Consider the following 25,866-nt stretch of genomic DNA (forward strand, 5'->3'; position numbering starts at 1 on the left):
CCAATGCATGGGCTTTTTAAGCTCTTTCTAAAATTTTACTTAATTTGTTGCCAATGGATGGAATCCCCAATGCATAGATATGTGTCATCATAATATTACAATTGCGACACGATAAAAGTCAGATTATAATGCAAATTTTGGTTAATAGGCAATATAAAATCAGTTGAATAATTTATTGATAAATGAATAGCTCATAGAACATTAATATTTGAATAATGTTATTCAATATAGAGCTTCATAAAAACTGACTAGACGTAATTTAGAGAAAACTCTACTTATTCAATTATATATATATATATTAAGCCATCCAACCTAAATCAAAACAACTAGGTGAAGATTTTCCCAACCATATGCGGTCTCTTTTTTCCTCTACCTTTCCTAGTCCAGGCATATATGTATTATTATTATTATTATTATTATTATTATTATTAGTTCAGACCTTTTATCAATTGTATATGTTACCTCTTAACTAGTCTAAAACTCGAGATGTTGAAAAAATTTGTAGAAAAACAGGAAAAGGTAAATTGAAGAATAACGGACTTGTGTGTGATAAGATGTCTGTGTATTGGTTGTTGGTTATATAAGATTTGAATGGGCAGCCAAAAGAATCCATTGGTGTTGCTATGGAGCAAATATTAGCCACTGTCCAATATTTTCTCTTCTTGACCTTTACCATTGTAAGCTTAACCAAACTAATATCACTGCTTTTTGAAAGCTCATTTGAACCATATTCTCGTTTGCTTTGTCTCTATCACAGGGAGGATGGTATTACCTTTTGATCCCTCAGCATTAACATTTCAGAATGTGCAATACTATGTTGACACACCTCCGGCAATCACATAAATCTGCCCTTTGTATAAATTTGAAGTCGTAGAGCACATTCTCTCTCTCTCCCTCTCTCTCTCACACACACACACACACACATGCATAATCAACTTACATATAACCATGGACAAACTCTAACATAAGTTATTTAAGTCAGAAGGAACCCATTTGAGGTGACTGGCGAGACTTGAACCGAAGAATTCATCAACAATTGCTAAATATCATGACTAATGAGCCATTGGATGAAACAACACTGATTCCTCAACAATTCGAATCAAGATGTTTGATGGTATAGTAAGGGCACTTGAGGTGAAACATGTACCTAACATGAAAAAGAATTTGATATCCTTGAGTTTGTTAGATAATAAGGGTTGCAAATATAGTGGCCAAGATGGTATCTTGAAGGTATCTAAAATAGCCTTAACTATCATGAAAGGTAAGTTATCCGGTGGCCTTTATTGTCCAGTGGGAAGTACGATTATTGGAACTGCTTCTGTAGTCTCATCCCATGATCCTGATGATGATGTTACACGTTTATGGCATATGAGATTAGGTCATATGAGTGAGAAAGGAATGACAGAATTGAGTAAGCGAGGTTTACTATGGGGTCAAAAGACTGGGAAGATAGATTTCTGTGAACATTGCATCTATGGCAAACAACACCGAGTGAAATTTAGCATTGCTACACATCGAACCAAGAGTACAGTAAACTACATCCACTCAGATTTATGGGGTCCTTCTCTTGTGGCATCAAAAGGTGGATCATTATACATGTTAACATTTATTGATGATTTTTCAAGAAAAGTATGGACGTATTTTCTGAAGGCTAAAAGTGAAGTGTTTACCACCTTTTTGCAATGGAAGGCATTGATCGAGAAGCAGACAGGGAAAAGGATCAAGCGCTTTCGAACAAATAATGGTTTGGAATTTTGCAAAGGTGAGTTTGATCTATTCTGCAAGAGTGAGGGAATCATTAGACATCGCACTGTCATCAAAACACCACAACAAAACGGTATTGCAGAACGGATGAATAGAACACTTGTTGAAAGAGCAAGATGCATGCTTTCTAATGCTGGTTTATCTAAAGTATTATGGACAGAAATTATCAACATGGCTTGCTACTTGGTAAATCGGTCTCCATCAACTGCCATTGAATTTAAGACTCCCAAGGAAGTTTGGTCTAGTAAGCCGCTGATTACTCTATATTGAGAGTATTTGGTTGTCCTGTTCATGTTCATGTGAGTGATGGTAAACTTGAGTTGAGGGCGACAGAGTGCATATTCCTAGGCTATGCATATGGGGTGAAGGGTTATCGGTTGTGGTGTACTGATTGTAAGTTGCCCAAGTTTATGGTGAGTCGGGATGTTACCTTTGACAAGTCTGCATTACTTTGTGGGATAAAGTCTAGAATTGCAAACACATCAGACCAAGAAGTTGGCAAGCAGGTGGAGCTTGAAATCAATACTCTTGTGACAGTGCGGGATGATAGTGAAATCTAGAAAGAATTGCAAGAGGTACAAGAATTGGTATCTCAACGAAGCATTACTTGTATTAATGGTGATTCTGATTCTTATGTTTTATTTGTGGAAGTAGAGATTGATGAGCCTTACTTTTATCATGAGAAAATTACATATGCTGAGTTTTCTAAGAAGATTGAGTCTCTACACTGGGATCAAACATGGGAGCTTGTGAAAACACCTAAAGTTACTATTGAAGTTGGCTTAGTGGGTGAAGGAGGTGCAAACATTAGTCGTAATGTGGTTGGCTTCTCCAAATCAGATTTTGCTGGTGATCTAGATAGTAAAAGATCTCGAATGGGGTATGTGTTCACTCTCTTAGGGTCTGCAATTAGTTGGAAAGTAATAGCTGCTTTGTTTACAACTGAAGTTGAATATATGACTGTGACCGAGACTGTGAAGGAGGCCTTATGGCTTCGAGACTTAAGGAGGCCTTATGATTCAATTATGATAAACATTCTCTATATTTGTTTGCTCATTTAATTTTATTTGCGTGCATGATAAAACTGTGATAACATTTTAAAATTATAGAGTCAATCATGTTTCATATTAAACTAAAAAAATTAAATTAATTACCACCTATATATATATATATTTAATTTTAAAATTATTAACAATGGAGAAAATAATATGTGAGTTATAATCAAATAAGGATTCATTAAACATTTAGTATTTGAGTTATAGTTAAATTTTTAATATGACATCTAAAACTTAAAAATTTGAAATTAAACACTCGATTCTATCCATCAATTTACCCACGAGATTAATATCATTAATCAAATGGATGACATGTTTAAAGATATCAAATAGAAAAGCAGAAGGAGCAAATACTATACCTTTCTTTACAATCAATCTTAATTTCTCTCCATCACATTTTTGCTTCATAAACAAGCCACGTTAATGGCAATCAGCACAAAGAGCGCAATTCATCCATCACCTCATCCAAGAATCGAAAGAGCACACTCCTGATAGATTTCTTTATTACCAAAGTGCTAAAAACAGCCCAGAATGTCGCAAAAAAACTGTTGAATTTCCAGTGATTTCAGATGGTGAAGAAGATGAAGAAGATTCTGGCGCCAGTCCACAACTAGTCGAATTAAAGGGGAAGATAGGAACGGTGTCGTTCTGCCCTGGTTTTAATGTGCTACTAAAGCACACTTGAGTTTGTCATTTTACCTTTATGTTATAAATCTCACGTTGGCTCAAACGCCCTAGTTTATGTCGTTTTGGTTTTACTATGTAAAGGCTGAAAAGCCACGTGTTTGAGTCTGTTTTTTCTCCTTTCTTCTTAGCTGTTTGTTTAGCCATTGGAAAGCACAAAATTCCATGTTTGGAATCCTGTGCTCAGCTATTTTTTTTTAAGTTATTTTTTCTCTTTCCGAGGCTAATTTTTCAGGAAATTGTTGTTACTATCTTATATATATTTCAATGCAAAAATGAGTAAATATAGGCTTCTCAAATATTTCGTTTTAATCTCTTAAAATCCTTCCCAACTCCTCTATTTTTCTTTGAAAACCATGGCTCTCTTATTCTGTTGATTTTTTTTCTTTCTTTTGAGATATTTCTTCATGGTTTCAGAGCTGTAAAATTGATTTTAAGGGTCTATTCTTTAGCTTGTTATTATCCATCATCTATTTCCTATTTGCTGTCTCTGTTTTGGATCATGGCTACAATTGGTTTTAGCACATCAGCTCCTCCAATATTTATTGAGAAAAATTATGTTTTCTAATCAATAAAGATGCAATCCTATCTCAAAGCCTTCAATCTTTGAAAGGTGGTGGAGACCGGGCCTGAACCAGTGCAACGACATGCTAATGCAACCTTGGCTCAAATTAAGCAATTTGGAGAAGACAAGGCAAAAAGGTATAAGGCTTTCTCTTGCTTGCAATCTATAGTGTCTGATGAAATTTTTGATAAGACTATGCATCTAGACAATCCTAAAGAAGTTTAGGATAATTTAAAGGAAAAATTTTAGGGTAGTGATGGAACCAAAAAAATCCAAGCATTAAATTTGAACAAGCAGTTTAAGATGTTAACCATGGATGAGAGTGAGACGATTAAAGAATTTTATGAAAAAATTATGGGAGTACTTAACCAACTCAAGTTGCTGGGAAAAGAGATGTTCGAGGAAAGATTAGTGAGCAAGATGCTGGTAGGATTACCAAAGAAGTATGAGTCTAAAATCTCATCATTGGAGGACTTTAGGAATATTAGTCAGATGACCTTGAAGGAATTAATGAATGCATTAAAAGGCTTAGAGTAGAAGAGAGCCTTTAGGTATAAAAGTCTTATTGTGAATGTCCTAGTTGTGAAAACAAAGAATGTGAAGCTTGGTAGCAGTAATTCTAGGAAGCATGAAGCTGACAAGGAGGATAAAGGGAAAAAGGTAGATGAAAAAAGACATGGAAAAAGTAAGAAGTCATTTCTACCATGCTTTCATTACAAAAAAAAAAAATCATATAGAGAAGTTTTACTAGTTTAGACCAAATGTCAAGTGTAGAAGATGTCACTAGCAAGGTCATGTGGAGAAAGTATGCAAAAGTAAAGGTAAAATGTTGAAGAGAAAGCTGTTGTTGTTGAAGAGCTTCAAGCAGATGAAGAAGTCCTATTTATGGTCAAGAAGATTGATCTTGAAGAGAGAAATACACTTGGTTTTTGGATAGTGGCTGTTCGAACCACCTAACTAGCTGCAAAGAAAATTTCATTAATTTTAATGAAAATTTTAAAACTCAAATGGAGATTGGAAATGGTGATATGTTAATAATCTGTGGAACTGATACAATGGGGGTGCAAACACCTAGCGGGACTAAATCAGTGGCAAATGTCTATTTCGCTCTTGATGTAAGTGAAAACTTACTAAGTGTAGGCCAACTGGTGGATGAGGGCTTTGAGTTAACTTTCAAAGACAAAGCTTGCATAATAAAGGATTTAGTTAAAGTAAAACTCTTCATAGTGGGAATGAGGAACAAATGCTTTCCATTAAATTGGATGGATATAAAGCACACTGCTTATAATTGCATTTTATCTGATATTGAGATGTGGCGTAAGAGGTTTGGTCATGTGAACTATGGTTCACTCAAGCTAATGGCCTCTGGAAACTTAGTGGATGGGTTACCTTTAATGGTAAATATGAAGAAGATTTGTGAAATGTGTCAGTATGAGAAGTAGAGAAGAGTGTTTTTTCAAAAACCAGTTCTTGGAAGGCAACAAAAGGACTACAACTGATACATACTGATCTTGGAAATCTTATGAAGACTCTATCACTGAATGATAGTAAGTACTACATACTTTTTATTAATGAGTATTCAAGGTTTTGCTAGGTATATTTCATGAAAATGAAGTCTGGTGCTTTAAGTGTATTTACAAAGTTTAAAGCTTTAGTTGAAAATCAAGTAAGGTTGACTGTAAAAAAAACTTAAAAATGATAATGGGACTAAGTATACAACTAAGGAGTTTGAAGACTATCTAAGTAAGTATGGTATTGCACATCAATTAAAAGTCTCTTACAGCTCACAACAAAATGGGGAGGTAGAAAGAAAGAGTAGAACCTTGACGAAGATGGCTAAGTGCTTGATGTTTGAGAAGAAGCAACCTAAGCCATTGTGGCCTAAGGCAGTTAACACTACTAAATATCTACTTAATTTGTCAGTTACTAGAGCCCTGATAGGTAAAACACCTTTTGAAGCTTGGTTTGACTTAAAACCATCTGTCAAACATCTAAAAGTGTTTGGATGTGTATGTTTTGCAAAGATTTTTTATGCAAAGAGAACCAATTTGAGTAGTAAGTCACTGTTAGCTATCCATCTTGGATACAATGAGGTTTCAAAAGGGTATAGACTTCTAGATGTTAAAACCATGAAGTTATTTATTGGCAGAGATGTTGTTTTTGATGAAGACAAGATGTGGAATTGGGAATTCAAGTTGGTTGAAAGGTTAAATAACCATGTAATTGAAGGAAACTAGTTGCCATAGGAGGAATTTGAGTTGAATACAAATGATGTGGATGAGATACTTGTGAGGGGAACAAGGCGTTTGACAGACATATATGCTAGGTGTCATCTAGTAATCACTGAACCTGGTTCTTATGAAGAATCTACTACTAATGAGCATTAGAAACAAGCAATGGAAGCTAAAATGGTGATGATTAGAAAAAATAGAACCTAGTTGTTAGTTGATAAGCTTGAAGATCAAAATGGCATAGGTGTTAAATGGATTTTCAGAACCAAGTTGAATCCAGATGATTCTATTAACAAATATAAAGCTAGACTAGTTATTAAAGGCTTTGCATAGGTATATGGTGTTGACTACATGGAGACATATGCCCTTGTGGCAAGACATGATACAATTAGATTACTAGCAACTCTATCTATATGAGAAGGTTGGTTCATATATCATCTTGACATAAAATCTACTTTTTTGAATGGTTACTTGAAAGAAGACATTTATGTGGAGCAATCAGAATAAAATGTTGATAAGGGTTCTGAAAACAAAGTTTGCAAACTAATGAAGGCTTTCTATGGTCTCAAACCAGCATCAAGGGCATGGTATGAAAGAATGGATGGTCATCTACTGAGTTAGGGATTCATCAAATTAGATACGAAATTTGATCAGAAATTGCAAAGCCAAAACAAGGCACAAAGAGTTTGATGATGCTAGAGGAAAATGAAGTGGAAATAATAAGGGTGATGGCTGATAGAAATGATGAGCAAAAGAGTACAATTCAGAGAGAGGGGATTCCTTCAATGATTTTGACAAGAGAGAGAGGGAAGCCAGGAAAGCTAGAGGTTGAGACAGATGATGATTGAAGATTGATTGATGACGAATGAGAGAAAGTGAAGCTTAGAAGAAGCACAAAAGGGTAGAACAAAAGCAAAAAATTCTTGTTAGAATTAAGGGAAAGGTAAGAAAGCTCAAATAGAGGAAGAGGTATCTTGAAGGAGAGGAAAGTAAAGAAGGGAAACAAGACTTTAACCCCAAAGATTAGGTCAAAGGACTAGTTGGAAGAAGAAAAGAAATTGGAGGACTTGGGGAAAGAGATGCAAGAATGAGACTCAATGTCAGATTCAGACATTAAAAAAAGTGAATGTTGTAATTAGACAAGAAGTAGATGAAATTTGGTAATTTACTGAGGTATTGGGGCTATCTTCCAAAGAAGACAAAAAGGAGGTTATTTAGAATATTGTTGAACTAGAAACAATAAATAAAGAGGCCAAGTACCAAAAGCCTCTTTGTAAACTCCAACAAGGATGGCTTAAGTTGGTTTTTGAGTTTTGTTGGTTTTGTCTGTTTGTGAATTGGTGGATGACCTGCTTTTCACTACCTTTGTAACTTTTTTTTTTTTTTGCTTGGGATGGCTTTTCTAGCTAGTTTTGGAATCCCTGAGTTCTATCTGATTGTGTTGACCCCTTTGCATGTGTTGGCCCCTACATGATAACGTGACATGCCATGTGGCACCAACTTGATGACATGGCAATGCCATGTGGCCATAATATGATGATGTGGCATAGTAGATAAAAAAAATTTCATAAAAATTTTTTTGTGCCATGTCATAGGGACTAAATTGAACAAAAATATATAGTACATGGATTAATTGAATAAATTAAGATAAATTGAAAAAATTATTTGAAAAATATAAATCTTTTAGTAGATGATAGATATACTTATTAATAAGTCAAATAATTAAGTGCAAAAGATTTATGGTGTTAAAAAATATATATAAATATTTTTATACTTGATCATTTGATTTTAAAATATGTTCATTACTTTATCTTCTCTGCAAAAATTAAGTTTGAATTCCCTTTCTATAAAAAAATTTTAAAAAAATTATACTTAAAGTCAAATTTAGATGAATAACTTGCATTATGTTAAAATAAAATAATATAAAAAGACTAAATAAATTTTTTTTCTATTTATAAAAGTATAAAAATTTAAAATTTATTTGACTTAGTTTTTAACTTGAGCTTAACTCAAATAAGCAAAATAGGTTGATTTAATTACAACTTTAACAATTTACAAATATCCATTCTTCTATAATTATTTAACCTTTACCTAATTTACCTTTTATTTAAATTTACTCAAAGTTTCTTATAAAACGATTTTATTTAAGTTCAAATACTACAATCAAATTTTGCTAAATTTAAATTTACGTTATTAAGTGGGATCTACAAAAAATTTGTAAATACAAAATAAAATTGTATAAATATTTATAATTATATTTAACTCTATTAACCATAAATGCAGTCTTTAATCTAAGAAATTTTAGCCTAAAGAATATAACCTGAAATGTTAAACAAAATAAAAATATAAAAAATAAATAAAAAATTAAAGAGGTGGAGTAACTCAGATTCTATGGTTGCAATAGGAGGTTTGTCATACCCAAGTTAAGTAAGTCAAAACAAAGAATTATTTTTATAATCATTGCTAACTTCGTATCTTCTTTCTTCATCTAACAAAATGCAAGTTAATTCATCTAAATTTAATTTTAGGTATGAAGTTTTTTTCAAAGTTTGTTTATAGAAGGAGAATTCAAACTCAATTTTTGCAAAGAAGCTAAATTAATATATATATTTTAAAATCAAATAATCAAGTATGAAAATATATATACATATTTTTTAAAACAATAAATATTTTACACTTAAATATTTGGCTTATTAATAAGTGTATCTATCATCTACTTAAAAATTTGTATTTTTCAAATATTCTTTTCAATTTAATCCCTCAACATCTCAATTTTATTTAATTTAGTTGTTGTATTATATATTTTTGTACAATTTAGTTTCTATGACGTGGCGTAAAAATTTTTTTTGAAATTTTTTAAATCTGCCACGTGGCACTACCATGTCATCAAGTTGGTGCCATGTGACAGTTTACATCATCAAAATATGCCACGTTAGTGTTGATATCAGCGTTGAAGTCATCATTTTAACGGCAAAATTGGATGTCGTTAATGAGAGAGACTAAATTGAAATAATTTTCAAAATTAAGGGAATAAATTGTTTCAATTTGGAGTTCAGGGACTAAATTGAACAAAATGCATGAATACATGGACTTGGTGGGTATTTTGACCATTTTATTTTTTAACATGGGTTGTCTTGTTTGGTTTTGATGTAGTTTCTTTGATCGAGATAGGCTTCTAGGATCAACGGTTCAAATGATTTTTTGGGGAGGGTTACTGAATCTCATTAATCAGTTTAGGGTATAATTTTGTTCTCGTGCTGCTCGGTAAAGTTTTTATGCAGCTAATCGACTTTTAGCAAATGTTCAGGGCATTAAAGTTCCAAGGATAGTCTTTTTAAACTCTAAGTTGAAGATCGAGAGTGGCATACTAGCGTTGAAATGATTAATAAAATTAAACGTTTTTCAAAAAAAAAAGTCAATCAAAACATAGTGCGTCTCACAATTTTATTGGAAGCATTGGACACTTCGCTTATTTGACTAACAGTGTTGTTTAGTGTGCAAATTGATAAATAGAAGCAAATTAGTTCAAGTACTTAATTCCAAATTTTTATTCTTTAAATAACAAATTGAGAATTTGATTATAATTTAAACACCAAATATTTAATTAACCCTTTAAACCATAGTGCAAATTATGGTATCAAACTAAAGCCATTGTTAAAGAACCAAATTTACTCTTAAATTTATAAATTTTACTTTTAAAACTTTAAAATTTTTTAATTTATTTATTAATAAAATGATAGTGCATGATTTATTAATGGTTAAAAGACCTATCAAGTCCCTGTACTGTTCAATTTTGTTCAATTTAGTCCTTATATTTAAAATCGAAGCAATTTAGTCTCTCAATTTTGAGAATTGAGTCAATTTAGTCCCTCCCCTTAACGATATCCAATTTTATCGTTAAAGGATAGCGTCAGCGTTGATGTTAGTATTGACGTGTCACATTTTGATGACTTGGTATGCCACATGACACTGAGTGTGACATGGCAATGCCACGTTGCATTATAAGATGACGTGGTAGTGCTTACATGGCACTGACATGCTGACATGTTAGTGCCACGTGTTAGATCAAAAAATTTTTGAAAAAAAAAATTCTACCATGTCAGAGGGAATAAATTGAATAAAAAAATGTAGTACAAGGACTAAATTGAATAATATTGAGATATTGAGATATTAAATTAAAAAAATATTTAAAAAATACAAATATTTAAGTAGATTATTGATATACTTATTAATAAGTCAAATATTTAGGTGTAAAAGATTTATGGTGTTAAAAAATATATATAAATATTTCTTACTTGATTATTTGATTCTAGAATATGTAAATTAATTTATCTTTTTTAACAAATTTAAGTTTGAATTCTCCTTCTATGAAAAAAATTTTGAAAAAAATTTCATACTTGAAGTCAAATTTTTATGAATAACTTGTATTACATTAAAATAAAATAATATAAAATGACTAAATAAATTCCTTTTTCTTCTATATATAATAGTATAAAAATTTAAAATTTATTTAACTTAGTTTTTAACTTAAACTAAAGTCAAATTAGCAAAATATACTGATTTAATTTTTTTCTTTTAAAAAAATGAAGAACGAAAATATAAAGTTAGCGATGATTATAAAAATAATTCCTCGTTCTGACTTCCTTAATTTGTATATGACAAAATTCTTATTATAACCATAGAATCTAAGCTCCACCCTTTCAATTTTTTTATTCTTTTTTATGTTTTTATTTTATTTAATATTTCAAGTTATATTTTTTAATTTGAAATTTTTTATATTAAAGATTGCATTTATGGTTGATAAAGTTAAATATAGCTATAAATATTTGTACCATTTTATTTTATTAACAATTTTTTTGTAGATTCAAATTAATAATTTAAATTTAAATTTAGTAGAATTTGATTGTGGTATCTGAATTTAAATAAAATCATTTTATAAGAGATTTTGAGTAAATTTAAATAAAAGGTAAATTGGGTAAGAGTTGAATAATTTCAAAAGAATGTATATTTGTAAATTGTAAAAGTTGTAACTAAATCAATATTTTGAGTAAATTTAAATAAAAGTTAAATTGGGTAAGAGTTGGTGAGAAGCCATGGAAGGAATCTGTGACACCCTAGAGTTAAAAGTTGGTGACACACCATGGTGGGAATCTGTGACACACCGGAGTTAAGAGTTGGTGACATGCCATGGTGGGAATCTGTGACACGTCAGCATTTAGAGTTGGTGAGACACCATGGAGAGAATCTGTGACATGCCAAAATTAAGAGTTGGTAACACAGCATGGAGGGAATTTGTGACACACTAGCGTTCAGAGTTCATAAGACGCCATAGAGGGAATCTGTGACATGTCAGAGTTCAAAGTTGGTGACACACCATGGAGGAAAGCTGTGACACGCCAGAGTTCAGAGTTGGTGACATGCCATGGTCATAATTTAGAGTGTGTGACACGGCATTGCTTGAAAAGCTGACACGCCATGGTCATGGTTTAGAGTGTGTGACACGGTAGTGCTTGAACAGCGGACACGTCATGGTTTGAAATAGAGAGAGGAAAAAAATGGGCAGTTAACATGGTAATCGTTTGGACTTTCACTGAATTAATTCCCCTTTTTCAAAATAAATAAGAATATTACAAGGCCATTTTTCATTTTAAACAGTTATTTTTTAGAATTTCTAACGTCTGTGTGATTCATTTCTCATTCCCGTTGGTATTGAAGTGTTCGAGAAGGCTCTTTGCAAGCGTAACAGCATCACAGCACCAGCAACAATATCGGCCATGAGTGAAGAGGTCAGTGAGTCTCAAATTAAAACATTCATGTGTTCGTTAATTTTTTTGATTTTTTGTTGGGTTTGTTTGATATGTTCGTGTTTTTTGTTTTGTTTTGCAAATGTTTAGATTGTGTTTTCTTGCTGGTTTGATGGTTGTTGGGGTTAAGTCGTAGTGGTTTTAGGGGTTTTGGGTGATTACCGTGTGACGCCATTGTTATTATAGTTAGTTATTAGCGTGTCAGGTTTATATGATTTGATTTGATATGCATAGCGTGTGACAACATTTTACTTGATATGCATAGCGTGTGACAACATTTTACTTGATATGCATGGCCTGTGATAGCATTTTACTTGATATGCATGGCGTGTCACAAGATTTAACTTGTTATGCATGGCGTGTCACAACATTTTACTTGATATGCATGGTGTGTCACAACATTTTACACAACATTTTACTTGTTATGCATGGCGTGTCACAACATTTTGCTTGCTATGCATGGCGTGTCACAACATTTATTCCTTATTTATGTCTTCAGTATACCTTGTTGCACATGACAGCTTAACTCACTGGTGCATGTGTGCCAAGTTTTGCAGATCCAGTGCAGACAGTATGAGGATCTTGACAGTTTGCTGATCATGTCGAGGGAGAAGTGGGTGTTCAACGTCACAATTAACACTCACTGTAAGTGGTCGCAGTTGCATTACATCACAAAGACTCTCCAATAGAAGTGGGAGTACAATGCAGTTAAGCGTACGTGCTTCGAAATGCTCCTGGACGTCTATCCATAGGGGTACTTTTGTGTCGGTCTCTTGCACAGCATCATGATTCACAGGATCACTGAGAGCCAGTCCATGGACCACGAGCTATGGTTTGCCATTGGCAAGAGCAAGGCACGACTATCAAAGCAGGAGTTCTGCCTCATCATCGGGCTGAAGTTTGGTCCAATGCCCGATGTGTTCAGACTACCGTACGAGGTTATTGCGGAGGGAATTCATGACAGATACTGGAATGGGTAAAGAACGTTAAGTTGCAAGCTTTGCTTGATACGTTCCGCGAGGGTGACTTCTAGCGACCAGGAGACGTGACCAAGATGGCACTTGTCTTGATTGCAAATAACATTTTATTTGGTCAAGACTACCGTAGTCGGGTGACACCTTGGTTGCTGTCATTGGTGGAGGACATCGACGCTTGGAATGTCTTCTCATGGGGCCACTATGTTTGGAAGCTAACCTTGGACTACCTTTTGAAAGGGTTTGAAGTTCTTGACTCAAGCGTGACAAAGGAAACTCAGTTGCCTTACAACATTTACGGATTCGCATGGGTGATACAAGTACTATCACGTAACATTTTTCAGTTTCCTTTAGAAAAAATAATTTATGGGTGCACTCGTTTATGATTTACGGTCTGATAATGGTTACATTTGACTTGCAGTTCTAGGCAATGGAGGATATTTCGGCCCTCTAAAAATAGTTACCCCCTCTGGTTCAAAAGACAACGTCTACCCACGAATGTGCAGATGGGATTGCAATCAGAAGCCAAAAGACTTCTACAAGGCAATTTAGAAGTTAGAGTCATCTGACCATGTGAGTGAAAAACTGTTAATTTTTGCTTTATGTTTGTATAATAATTTTCCTTATTCGATAATAACAAGATTTTATTTGTTTATTTGTAGTTGTAGGCACTGGAGACATTGAAACCCACTGCGGATGAGGCCCTCTAGGAGTATTTTGTGTACCTTGATGTCCCGTTATTAGAGGGCCACGAGTACGTGCCAATAGGGCACATGGAGGATCGGTCAGATTGGGGCTTAGGTGCGAGGCAAAAAAGGAAAAGCTTGAAGGAGAAAAGAGTTTTTGGTGGCACGAAGCGGATGCGTATCGCTGCTGCTTTAGTTGATGAGCTGTCAGGCCCTAAGTTGATGGACGAAGGGGATGACCATAGTCAAGGCAGTGAACAGCCAGTAAGGATAATTCTAACAGTTTTGTGTTCTCCAATTTCATCTGTGATTATCGAATAACATTTCTGTGTTTTCAATTGGACCATGTGCCAGGAATTTCAGAACCACCCACGGATCTTCCTCAGACGCACAGTGGAAAAGACCCGTCGGTAAGATCTGTTCTAATGATTTGTGTTATACATTCCCACATATGCTTATCGAGTAACACAGTAATTTCTGTTATTACAGTTTACAAAAACGACGACAAGTCCTCAAGCACCAATCGGTCTGGCTCCACCGCATACAGCTAATGAGCCGCTAATAAAGATATTAAAGTTGTAACAGTTAATGTTCAACAATTCCATACATGATTATTGAATAACACAGTTATATATGTAATTACAGTTAACGAAAGTAATGATAGGTCCTTAAGCACCGATCGGTCCAGCTCCACCACAAACTACTAACGAGTCACCAGTAAGGATATTAAAGTTGTAACGGTTAATGTTCAACAATTCCATACATGATTATTGAAACAGTTATATATGTAATTGCAGTTTACGAAAGCGACGACAAGTTCTTAAGCACTGATCGATTTGGCTCCACCGCAGACTGCTAACGAGCCGTCAGTTAGGATATTAAAGTTGTAACAGTTAATGTTCAATAATTTCATATATGATTATTGAATAACACAGTTATATATGTTATTGCAGTTGACCTAATTGAGAACAGTCAATGATAGAGCAGTCACTACCCATTAGCTCCGACGGATCATGCGCAAGCATGAAAAAGAGATGTTAGAGTTGAAGGCTTTAATTCAGTCATTGAGTTTAGTAATGCAGACGCTTGAGGACTGTATCGTTGCTCGGATTCTTGACGGCCTTAAATCACAAGTACGTTATTCTATCTTTGCTTGTATTTTGGTGGTTTACGTTTAGCAACTGCTTAGACTATGTTTTCTTGCTAGTTTGATGGTTTTTGGGGTTAAGTGGTTGTGGTTTAACTGGTTTTGGTCATTAGCTGGTCAAGACATTTGTATTATAGTTAGTTATTGCCGTATCAGCCTTAGTGTGTGACAATATTAGACTTGATATGCATGGCATGTCAGAATATTTTACTTGTTATACATGGTGTGTCACAATGTTTGATTTGATATGCATGGCATGTCAGAACAATTTGATTGGTGATACTACAATGGGTCCAATGCCATTTTCAAACAACAATACGATTCTCGATGACAATGCTACATCTGATCAGTGTAAAGACCATTAGTTTGATGATGACTCTAATGGTGAGCATGATGATTGTTTAAAGGATGACTGGTGTGACGAAGCTGACATTTCAAATTGCAATCATGTTGAAGGCAATACAGAACATGTTAGAGGTATGGATTTAGGAGATGTTCAATGTGATAACCCTATTTTCAATAGCCCCATTGTTTATGACAATGGGATTCGTTCACTTGAGACATTACCTCGATGACAATGTTCAAGAAAGGGTAATTGTATGGGCATCTTATCTATGGCTTATTTCGAGTGCAAAGATGTTTTCCTTCTAAATAGTTACCATCAAAAAGTCCACATCAATCAATGACCGCTTATACTAAGGAAAAATGTTTTCCTTTAAGGTCGAATTGAAACGAGATAAGAGTTAAAAAGTCATGTCATGCTCGTTTTAAGGTTTTTTGTAAGGACAAGGAAAACAAGTTCGCTTTGCATGTAATTAAGTTACCTGATGGAGATTATTGGAAAGTTCACTCATTCTACAAGGTACACACGTATACTGTTGATGGTTTGTAAGGTTAATCCAGATAACAAGTGTGAAGTTAATTGGTGAACTTAAGTCCTTCAAGCTTCAGGCTTATGGAGTAGCATTGAGACTTAAGGACATAATGGTTGAGATTATGGCTCAATGGGGCTTACAATGCTTGTATGGTAAGGCTTGGCAAGTGAGAGGCTTGTTTTTTTGTCCCTTGGAGGAGACATTCCAACTCTAACTCTTATATTTTCATATGTTAAAATGTAAAAATCCTGTTACAGTCATAGTAGTAGCTGTTGATCAGGCATAACAATTCAAACATTGTTTTTGGGCATACAGGCTTGTATTTTAAGGCTGTAATGTGACCTATAGTTGCGATTAATGGTACAAATCTGAAATACAGGTTCAAACGTATTCAGTTTGTTGTTGTTTGAAAATACCTGAATGAGTCCATATATCTAGTTACATTTGGCATTAGCCATGTTGAGGATAAAGACTCATGGATGTGGTTTCTTACTAAACAACATCGTGCGGTTGGTAATCTTGAAAACATAATGTTCATTTTTCATCAACATTTTGACATTAAGAAGGTAGTTAGAATGTATACCCAAATGAATGCCATGGTCTATGCAGTTATCACTTGTGGAAAAACTTCAAAAACAAGTTCAAGCATGATAACATTGTAGTAATTTTCACCTTTGCTCGAGATTACTACAAGGTATCTAATTTCAATAGACATATGAACCAGCTAAACTAGATTCACATAGATATCCATGCCGTCCTTATGAAAATAGGCCTTGAGAGATGGGCACGTGGATGGTCACTGGTAAGGCAATACCAACTCATGACATCCAACTTTCCAAAATGTATTAACTTGTGGTTTAAGCATGTGAGACAAATACCACTCATCATTTTGGTTGAGTTCATTAAAGACATGTTCCAGCATTTGTTCCATGACTGACATGAGCATGCCATCAATGGGTCCACACCTCTTAGCCCTTGGGCTACCAAGTAGTTAAACACACAGTTCAATGAAGTACATCACTTTGCAGTTAAACCTATCGATCGAGTGGAGTTTTAAGTTAAAGACGAGAGGAATGATGGACTAGTAAACTTGTCCATAAAAGCGTGTTCATTTTGGGAGTTCTACATCGATCTATTACCTTGTAGCCATTCCATTGCGAAAATAAGGTACAAATATCCATGCCTTTTATTTGCTTTACAACAAATATAACTTTTACATTGTGCTTCTACTGTGACTTCATTGTTTTTGTAGTAAGTGCAAATGTGTAGTTGTTGAATTCTGCTTTGACAACTACAAGTCTACGTCTTTGGTGGAGGATTATGTTGGGACCATTTTGTCAAGCTCGACCTTATAAAGTACTTGCAATGTCCTTCATGTGATTGACAATATGCTTGCATACTTAGAAAGCTCCGAAAAAAAAAAATCGTCAAAAGTCGATATTGTTCCAAATGGTACTATTAAGTTGAATTAAGTCTTTAACTAGTCTAAATAGAGATCTTAAGATGAAATTGAGAATTTTAAAACCCCAGAATGACTTAAAATGATGATTTGGAGTTTGAAGGCTAAATTGGAGTCAATTTGGAATTTTCATTTTCTAGGGGCAAAATGGTAATTTTGCCACTCGAGGATAAAATGAGAATTTTTAGAAAATGATTTTGATCACATTTGACTCATTGGAGTATGATTTGAATTTGAGAGGTGAAAAATTTAAATTCTGACATTTTTGGAGTCTTAGGGGTAAAACGGTAATTTTACTAGTTTACGGGGGCAAAGTTGGAATTTTGGAATTTTACACCACCTAACACTTGTCATGCCCATGGATTTCAGCCTTTAACATTTTACATTGTGGATAATTGAAACATTTTATGTGGTGGAGAGAGATTGTTTAATGGATAAGTATTACATATGGACCAATGGAAACATGCCATGTGTCAAGCTTGGATTATTCTAGAATTTCCTTGTAAAATCTATTTAAAACTCTCTTAGTCTAACCCATATGGCTGGCCAAAGCATGAAGTGAAGAGGAAAGGAAAGAACACAAACCCTAGGTGAGAAAATTGAAGAAAAAGTGTGGGATTTTAAAGGATTAAGCTAATAAAGGTAAAATTTTGTGATTTTATCTTGTGATTTACACTACCCATGCTTTTTTTTTTCATTTTCCATGCTTAGAATGTGAGACCTTGACCTTTATAGACTCGTAGATAGAAATATACGCGATATCCCTAATTAGGGGTAATTTTGTCATTTTCTCAATAAGCCCATAAAAGTAAGTTTTAAACAATATTATGACTTAAGTAGGCCTAAAGCATAAATGAATGATGAAAATATGAGTGAAATGACCAGGAAATAAAAATTTTGATGATTTTTATGGTAGGGGCAAAATGGTCATTTTTTACCTCGGGTTAGAATTTTTAAGTTTTCATGAACCTAAGCATGTCTAGACCATTATGGACCTTGTCCCAATGTCAAAAGAGCAAAAAGAATGTATAAAAGATTAGAGCAGAATAAGCTAATTTGTGGAAGGGCATTTTAGTAATTTCTAAGGGAGTGGATAAGCTTAGGCCATAAATATCCTCTCCTTCTAGCAACTTCTTGGGATTTCCAGCAGCTTTTTCTTCTTGTTCTCTTCCCTCTCACATTTCTTCAATTCTTCCATGGAAGCTTTATGTGAAGCTTTCATAACTTTCTCTCTCTAGCTCTAATTTTCATACCTTGGTGCCCTTTTGACTAAAACCCTTGTATTCTTCCACTCTCTCACTTTAAAACCCTTGAAAATGATGAAATTCTTGTTTCCATACTCTCTCACTAGTTAGATGTTTTAGAGAGAGAAAGAGGAAGCTTTATTAATAGCTTGAGAGCTTTTGGAAAGAAGTTCAAAGTTACAAAGCTATCAAGGTGAGTAGTAAATTAGTATTGGGTTTTAAATGTTGAGAATGACTAGAGATTTGATTTGTGAATATTTTGTAGTTGAAATTGTTAATTCACTTTAAAGTGATAGGAAACTGAAAATGGATGGCCATTTAAATGGCAATTAAAAGCTAGCTAAAAGGTAGCTTTTAGGGTTTATAGTATGTAAATTGACATTATGGAAATGTTAATTTGATGGTAGGTGCTAACGAAGCCCCATCACCCCAATTGGATCATTAGGGGGATTAAGAGCCGACTAAAGGCTCAACGAATACCGGTGAGTGGACTTGCATTTCAAACTTGTTTTGGGAAATATGAAAGATTCTATCCAACTTGTCTTAGAAAATGTACCCTGGGAACAAGCTTTTAGTAAAATGATTTTATATCATGAAAATGTGCTATACAATGGTTTATGTGTTATCACAATACGATAAAATGAATGATATGCATTGGATGCTTTTTTGCATGTTGATGTGGACTCGGCTATGTGCGAGTAAAAGTGCACATAAGCCGTTGCTGACCCAACTATGTGCGAGTAGGAGTGCACATAAGCCGTTGCTGACCCGGTTATGTGTGAGTGGGAGTGCACATAAGCTATTGCTAACCCCGCTATATGCGAGTGGGAGTACGCATAAGCCGTTGCATATGAGATGATGATGATGGGAGGGTGCACATGATGATTGATATATATATATATATACATATATGGTATATGGTTGTAAATGCAAATATGTGAGCATTTGATTTATTGAAATTTGGGAGTTTACATGTGTTACATGTTGCTATTGTTATTTAAGTAGAATGGCTTGTTTTAAAAGAAAATGAGACTTTTTTCTTTATGTTTTGACTCTCGCTACAACGAGAAACTCTCGGGTTTGAGGGCTTTCACCAAACCTGGTTCTCACTGCAGCAAGAAACTTTCTGTCCATTTTGGCTAACTTGTGGGCTTCGCTATATTTTTCGATTCTTTGGTACCATAGTTAAGTATGGATCTTTTAAGTGATTTACTCATAAGGGGTTTACATGAGGGGTTCTACTAAAAACTAGAACAAATTGCATTGTTTTGAGAAAATGAGTGCATCATGATTTCGATAAACATTCCTTATGGTATGCTTGTTCCCTTCTTGTTCACTCACTGAGTTTATGCTCACCGCTTTCAACTGCATGTTTTTAGATTAAGAGACAGCCGGTAACTAGGACGGGGTGTCCTCGTGGACTTGTATCCATCTTTTGGTAGGTGTCTCGACATTCAGTAGCTGTACGTTAGTCCAAGTCTCTCCGCTGGACATCGAGTCTTCTTTTGTTGTGTATAGACAAACCTAATGTGAATTATTAAGATACATGTGTAGACAGTGTATATACACTTGTTTGGTATGCCAGTATGAAGTGGCAATGCTTAATATTTTTTTGATTCTAAGTTATGATATATGACTTAGCAGTTTATGACGAAATTATGAACATGTCAGATTAATAGGCTTGCTTGGGCGTAGTGGACTATGTCCATTAGGCCCATGTGCCGGTCATGGCCCGAAATTTGGGTCATGACACATTTAGTCGATTAGGCATCACAGTGACTAAGACATCCCCTTGATGTGAAAAAAATTATTGTTTTGCCACCACCTTGGAGAGGTCAAGCGAGAAGACCTAGGAGGAGAATGATTCCATCGGCTAAGGAAGGCAGTTGGCCACAGAGATATTCACAATGCAAGAGCTATGGCAATAATAGACAAAATTGCCCAACACCATTCGTAGTTCCATCCACAAATCCGGTACTATCTTCAAGTTTGTCGACACATGACAGGGATTGAAAACATGTTCAACTTGTAGACAACCCATTCACACACATAACACCTGTTCAATATGAATGACAAACTCTGAGAACATAGGGAGTGTTGTAGATGAAGACAGTGGCTCTACCTAACTATATGTGTTAGCTATTTCCATTATGTTAACTTGTTAATGATTAATAAACCTTAACTTCTTCATGATTACTTAATTTTTCATGAATATGTTTTTTCATGCTCAAATTTTGGATTGTTGCATGCCATGCCTTGGAGAGAATTAGTCGTTACATGTCATGCCTTAGTAGGCAATTGTAGCTACACACCACCCCATGTGTAAATATACATTGATATTACACATATTGCGTAAATATACATTGTTATTACACGCCATGGCTATTAGCTTTAAAATTATTATAGTTTTGATTATGATAAAATAATCAAATTTGCTTGAACATTATTTGAGTGATCCTTAACAAGTTCTTGAAATGATTTAACTCTCGTACATTTGTTCTTACATAGTTACAAGCTTGACTCTTAAAGTTATTGAACTATATCTAAAAGCTTGTATGACTTAGTTTTATGAGTTCTTATGATTCCCATTCATTAAAGTCTAATTTAAATATTAAAGGAAAATCCAGATGCACTCATTAAAGGGCAGTTTTGAATATCTTTTTTAATGCTGATAAAAAAAAAAAAAGAGAAAGAAGACTAAGTTAAATAGAGTTTGGTAGGTCTTTATGTTTAATTTATGTGTGTGATGCTTAGTTATGGTTTTGTTGAATATTATGTGTTAGTTATTATGGATATTCAATATATCTTGCTTAGCTACTATGGATATTGTATATCTTGCTTAGCTACTGTGGATATTATAACTATTTATTACAAATCTTTAAAGAAAACTAGATACATTAACTAAAGAGAAGCAATTTTCATTATGCATAAAGATTTAAAGCATTCATATTGAACATAGATATTGCACTCTTCATCTAGGAGTGTTTTGTCTTCATCAAAAATAAAAGAGAGAATGTTGACTCCATGTGTTTTTAATGATAACAAAACATTCCTAATCATTGGTGTCTAATCATATTATTTAAATGTGCAAGAAAAAGCTTAAATTCTTTAAGTCATTTGTTGTTTGAAAGCAAGTCAAGAAGCTTGCTCACTTAGAAGATGGGTTAATTAGTTGAAAAGGCAAAAAAGAAAGGACTTAGTGAAAACAAAACATCATTAACTGATTAATGTGGAACATTAACCTATTAAGGCAAAACTGGGCGTTATACAAAAGCAATATAGTAAAGCCTTAATCAATTAGCATAAGGGTTAACTAATTAAAAAGGTGTTGAAAGCTAAAAACAAAGGTATGCTAATCAGTTAAGGAATTGGGATAATTAGTTGAGCACAAGACTTTAGTACCTTCAAGTGCCAAAATCCAAAGTTCAAAGAAAGTTGACCAATGCAGGGAGCCAAAATGGAGAAGTTCAAAATTTGAAGATTTTCTAATTGATTAAAGTTGATTTTAATCGGCTAAGATTAAAGGAAGTGAAGTCTCAACCAATTAAAAGAAGATTTAACCAATTAAAGAAAGACAACTATGCAAAGGAAAATGAACGCAAAAAGTTTGTAATCAGTTAGAGTTTTCTCTAATCGATTAACATAGTGTACACAGCTATAAGACAGTGTAAGGAAGAAAAGATGTAATTGGTTAGAGTTGCTTGTAACTTGTTAACGGAACATTGTCTACCTATTTAAAAAAAGTTGCTAGAAGACAATATTGACTAGTAATGGCTAGATACTATCTTTAATTGCTAGAATCAGTCTCCTAAGTATTTAAAGGCTTTCTAATAATAAAAAATCATATAGAAAAGCTATCAAAATTGATTTTGAGATTAGAAGACCAAAAACCTTTTCTTTACACTTGTATTTCACTCCTATCCTTTGAAAAAGTGTTTAAGCTTAACTTTGTGCAATTTAGATCAGCTAATTGATAATTGTACTATATCTTTTCTCTATTTCTTGTATTACTTAGAGTGTGAGAGATACTCTAAGAGGTAGACTACGCTTAAGAAAGCTTAAGGAATCTTGTAAGGGTTTTGAGCTTAGTTAGAAGCATATCTTGAGATTGGGAGATCAAGGTAGTAAATATAGGTCAAGTAGACCAAACCACTATAAATACTTTTGTTTGTCCACTTTTCTTTATCCTCTCTTTGCTTGGTGAATTTCTACCTTTACAAGTTTTAAACCCTCTTTTTTAAAAATCCTTCAAAAGTTTTCCAACCTTAAAAGTTTCTTTCAAAATTTTTAAAAGTGCTATTCACCCCTATCTAGCATTCCGTTGGGACCAAGTGGTATTAAAGCTTAATACTTGATTTTAAGGCATAACATCTTAAAGGGAAGATCCAATGGCTACTCAAAATTCTAATAATGTTAAAGGTCAATCCACAAATAGGCTTCCTCTATTTGATGGAATCAATTACAAATTTTGGAGTACGAAAATGTCTATTTATGTTAGAGCTTATGATTATGAGATGTGAAATGCCATTACGGATGGTCCTTTCATCCCTATGAATACTAATTCGGTAAATGATGAGAAAACTCTCAAAGATAGATGTAAATGGATAGAAGCTGAAATGAGAAAAGAACAAATAAACTCCCAAGCCATGCACACTTTCATTTATGCACTTGATTATAGAGAACACAATAGAGTGTTAATGTGAAAAAGTGCCAAGAAAATTTGAGAAAAATTAAAAAAGTTATATGGAGAAACAAAAAAGGAAAAAGAGTTGGAAGACACATCTTGTGAGAATCATTGCTTAACAAGCAATAAGACAAATGTAGATAAGGAATCAAGAGAAGATGAATCTTCAAGTCAAATTAAATTATGCCTCATGGCTCTTGAAAAGATCAAGGTAATTTCTACATCTTGTGAACTTAATTCATCTGCTTTTAATGAATTGCGTGGCGCTTTTGAGGATTTAGCATTTAAGTTTGAGAAAATGAATATGAAGGACAAGAAAATTATTTCCATACTCAATGTTTGAAAATGAATTTTTGATGAAAACAAAAATTAACTTGGAAAAGGAAAATGACAATTTGGTAAAGGATTTTGAAGCTTACAAAAAAAAATTTATATTTTGGAAAAAGGAAATTTTAATATGAAAAGGAAATTCGAAGATTCATTAAATGAGAAACAAAAGGTTTTCGTGAATTCTTCATTTTCCAAAATGACCAAATGCAATCATTGCACATTTTATAGTTATTGTTCATATACTTGTCCAATTAGAAAATATTTACCTTATAAATTTAGACAAGTTTGGATTTCAAAAGGAACTTTGTGTGACAAGACTAACTTTCAAGGATCCAAAGTAATTTTGACACCAAAAATCAAATAAAAAATGTCTCTTGTAGGTGTGCTAGAGTAAGGAGGAACAATTATTGAAGAATGAATGCTCTCTAGTCACACATCAAGGAAAATGGGTGACCTCTATGCTAAAAGCCTTTTGTTTGTTTAATGAGAATTTTAATTGCTTATTTATTGAATGTTTCAATTATATAGCTTGGTTTCTAAAATTGTTTGCTTTTCTTAATTAAAAATTTTGGTTCCTTATTCTTGCTTGAATATTAAGTGCATAATTTTTTAAGCTTTATTAATAAATCTTGGCTATGCAACTTGATTTGATATGATACATGCTATAAGTTGCAAGGAAGTATGAATTTAAAGATTGAGTATGTATTTATATTTGATCTTGAATATATCGTCATTCTTAGTTTGAGAAAATTGTTTTATTAATTAATATTGCTTGATTCTGGAAAGTTGTTTCTACAAAATTTTCTCAGGTTTTGTGAAATTGTTTTCATACTATTACTTTGTGGAAAAATAATTTTTGAGCATAATTTTGAAACATAAACGGTTTGATAATGTGATACAAATATGAGCATACTTGATGACTTACACTCACACTTATTTAAGTAGCCTAAAACAAGGGAAATTCAGTTAAAAAAAGTTATCATTGATTTCCTTGTACCTCACATAAGTTGACCATTTGAACAATCTTGATTTACATTCTAGAACTTGCTTGAATAGTTCAAGATGGTTGATAATGAGCTTGAAAGTTTTGACTACTTTAATTGGTACATTTAAAGCAAAATGAGCTTATATGAGAAAAATGTTGCCATCCTTTATGTTTAGAATGTTTTATGAATTGGATAAGTTTGTTTTATAATGAAAATACTTATGACTTGTTCTTATTGGATGTGCATGCTTGTTTGTATGCTTGAACGGTCATAAGGGTATTTTTGGCACATGATAATGAGATGTTTGAAAATGACCATTTACATGCATAAACATGATTCATTATGCTCATTACACATTTCTTAAATCATTTAAAGCATAATTGAAAAAAGTTGAGTGATATTGAGCTCATCATTTTTCACAAAGTATGTTTAATCTTGAATGTTGCAAGTTGAAAAGTTTGTAAAGAAAGATTAAATCTTTATCAATTGTTCTCTTGCAAAATCTTTTTATTCTCTTTTATTGAAATTGATTTATTGTTTTTGATGATGTAGCATGGTTGAGCAAAATATATTTGATTCATGAATTGCATAAACCCCATCTTACTTGATATTTCTCTCATGATTTATGAAATAGATTAAAAGAGTTTTCTTAAGCATAATTATGAGTATGATCTAAAAATTTGGTGTGCATCTACTCTAGCTTATATGTTACTATAAATAGCATGGAATGTCAAACAAAATATGACCTACAGCTTAATTAAGTAGTGAATGCCTAATGTGCTTTGATTGAATATTTCTTTCTTAAATCTTGATAATTAGTATTCATTGATGATTGAATGTTCAATTTTACATATTCATGAGTTGAGTGCTTTATTTTCAATATTTTATAACAATTGATTTCACTTAAGAATCATGAATTATTGAGAAATAGTATGTACCTTGAATTTCAATGCTTGCATATTTTTTATTGGTATATGTCTATATAATTTTTTCAAAAATTATTATACTCATGCTTGCATTTCGATAAACAAAATTGGCATCATAGCCATTTTATTTCTTGTAATTATGTTTGTGCTTACTTAATCATAACTCTCATACATGATTGCAATAAATGAAAAATGCTTTGGTAGTATTTTGTTAATAACGATATTTTTTTTATGTGAAAATTCTCCTTGAATTACTGGTATCATAAATGATTTGGAGAAAATTTCTTGGAATGCTCGCTCAAAGAATAAAGTTGATGATAATTAAAAGTGCTAAATGATGATTTTTTTTATGGAATTTCTCCTTGAGTTGCCATTTTCATAGGAATTGGAGAATTCCTTAAAAAATGCTTGGTTGATATTGCTTGGTAACGCTAGATGATGCTTAACAATAT

At 33.2% G+C, this 25,866-nt stretch overlaps 2 non-coding genes across 2 annotated transcripts; one reads left to right on the top strand and one right to left on the bottom strand.

Annotated features, from left to right (window-relative positions):
• Positions 1-8,676: 8,676 nt before the first annotated feature.
• Positions 8,677-8,769, bottom strand: LOC148760703 (small nucleolar RNA snoR8a). The gene has a single exon (XR_016028712.1). It is a non-coding gene; the product is annotated as a small nucleolar RNA snoR8a (small nucleolar RNA).
• Positions 8,770-10,900: 2,131 nt separating this feature from the next.
• Positions 10,901-10,993, top strand: LOC148760704 (small nucleolar RNA snoR8a). Its single transcript, XR_016028718.1, has one exon. It is a non-coding gene; the product is annotated as a small nucleolar RNA snoR8a (small nucleolar RNA).
• Positions 10,994-25,866: the final 14,873 nt, after the last annotated feature.

The sequence above is a fragment of the Theobroma cacao genome, chromosome 9, assembly GCF_053813885.1.
Source record: "Theobroma cacao isolate CCN51 chromosome 9, ASM5381388v1, whole genome shotgun sequence".
NCBI lineage: Eukaryota > Viridiplantae > Streptophyta > Magnoliopsida > Malvales > Malvaceae > Theobroma > Theobroma cacao.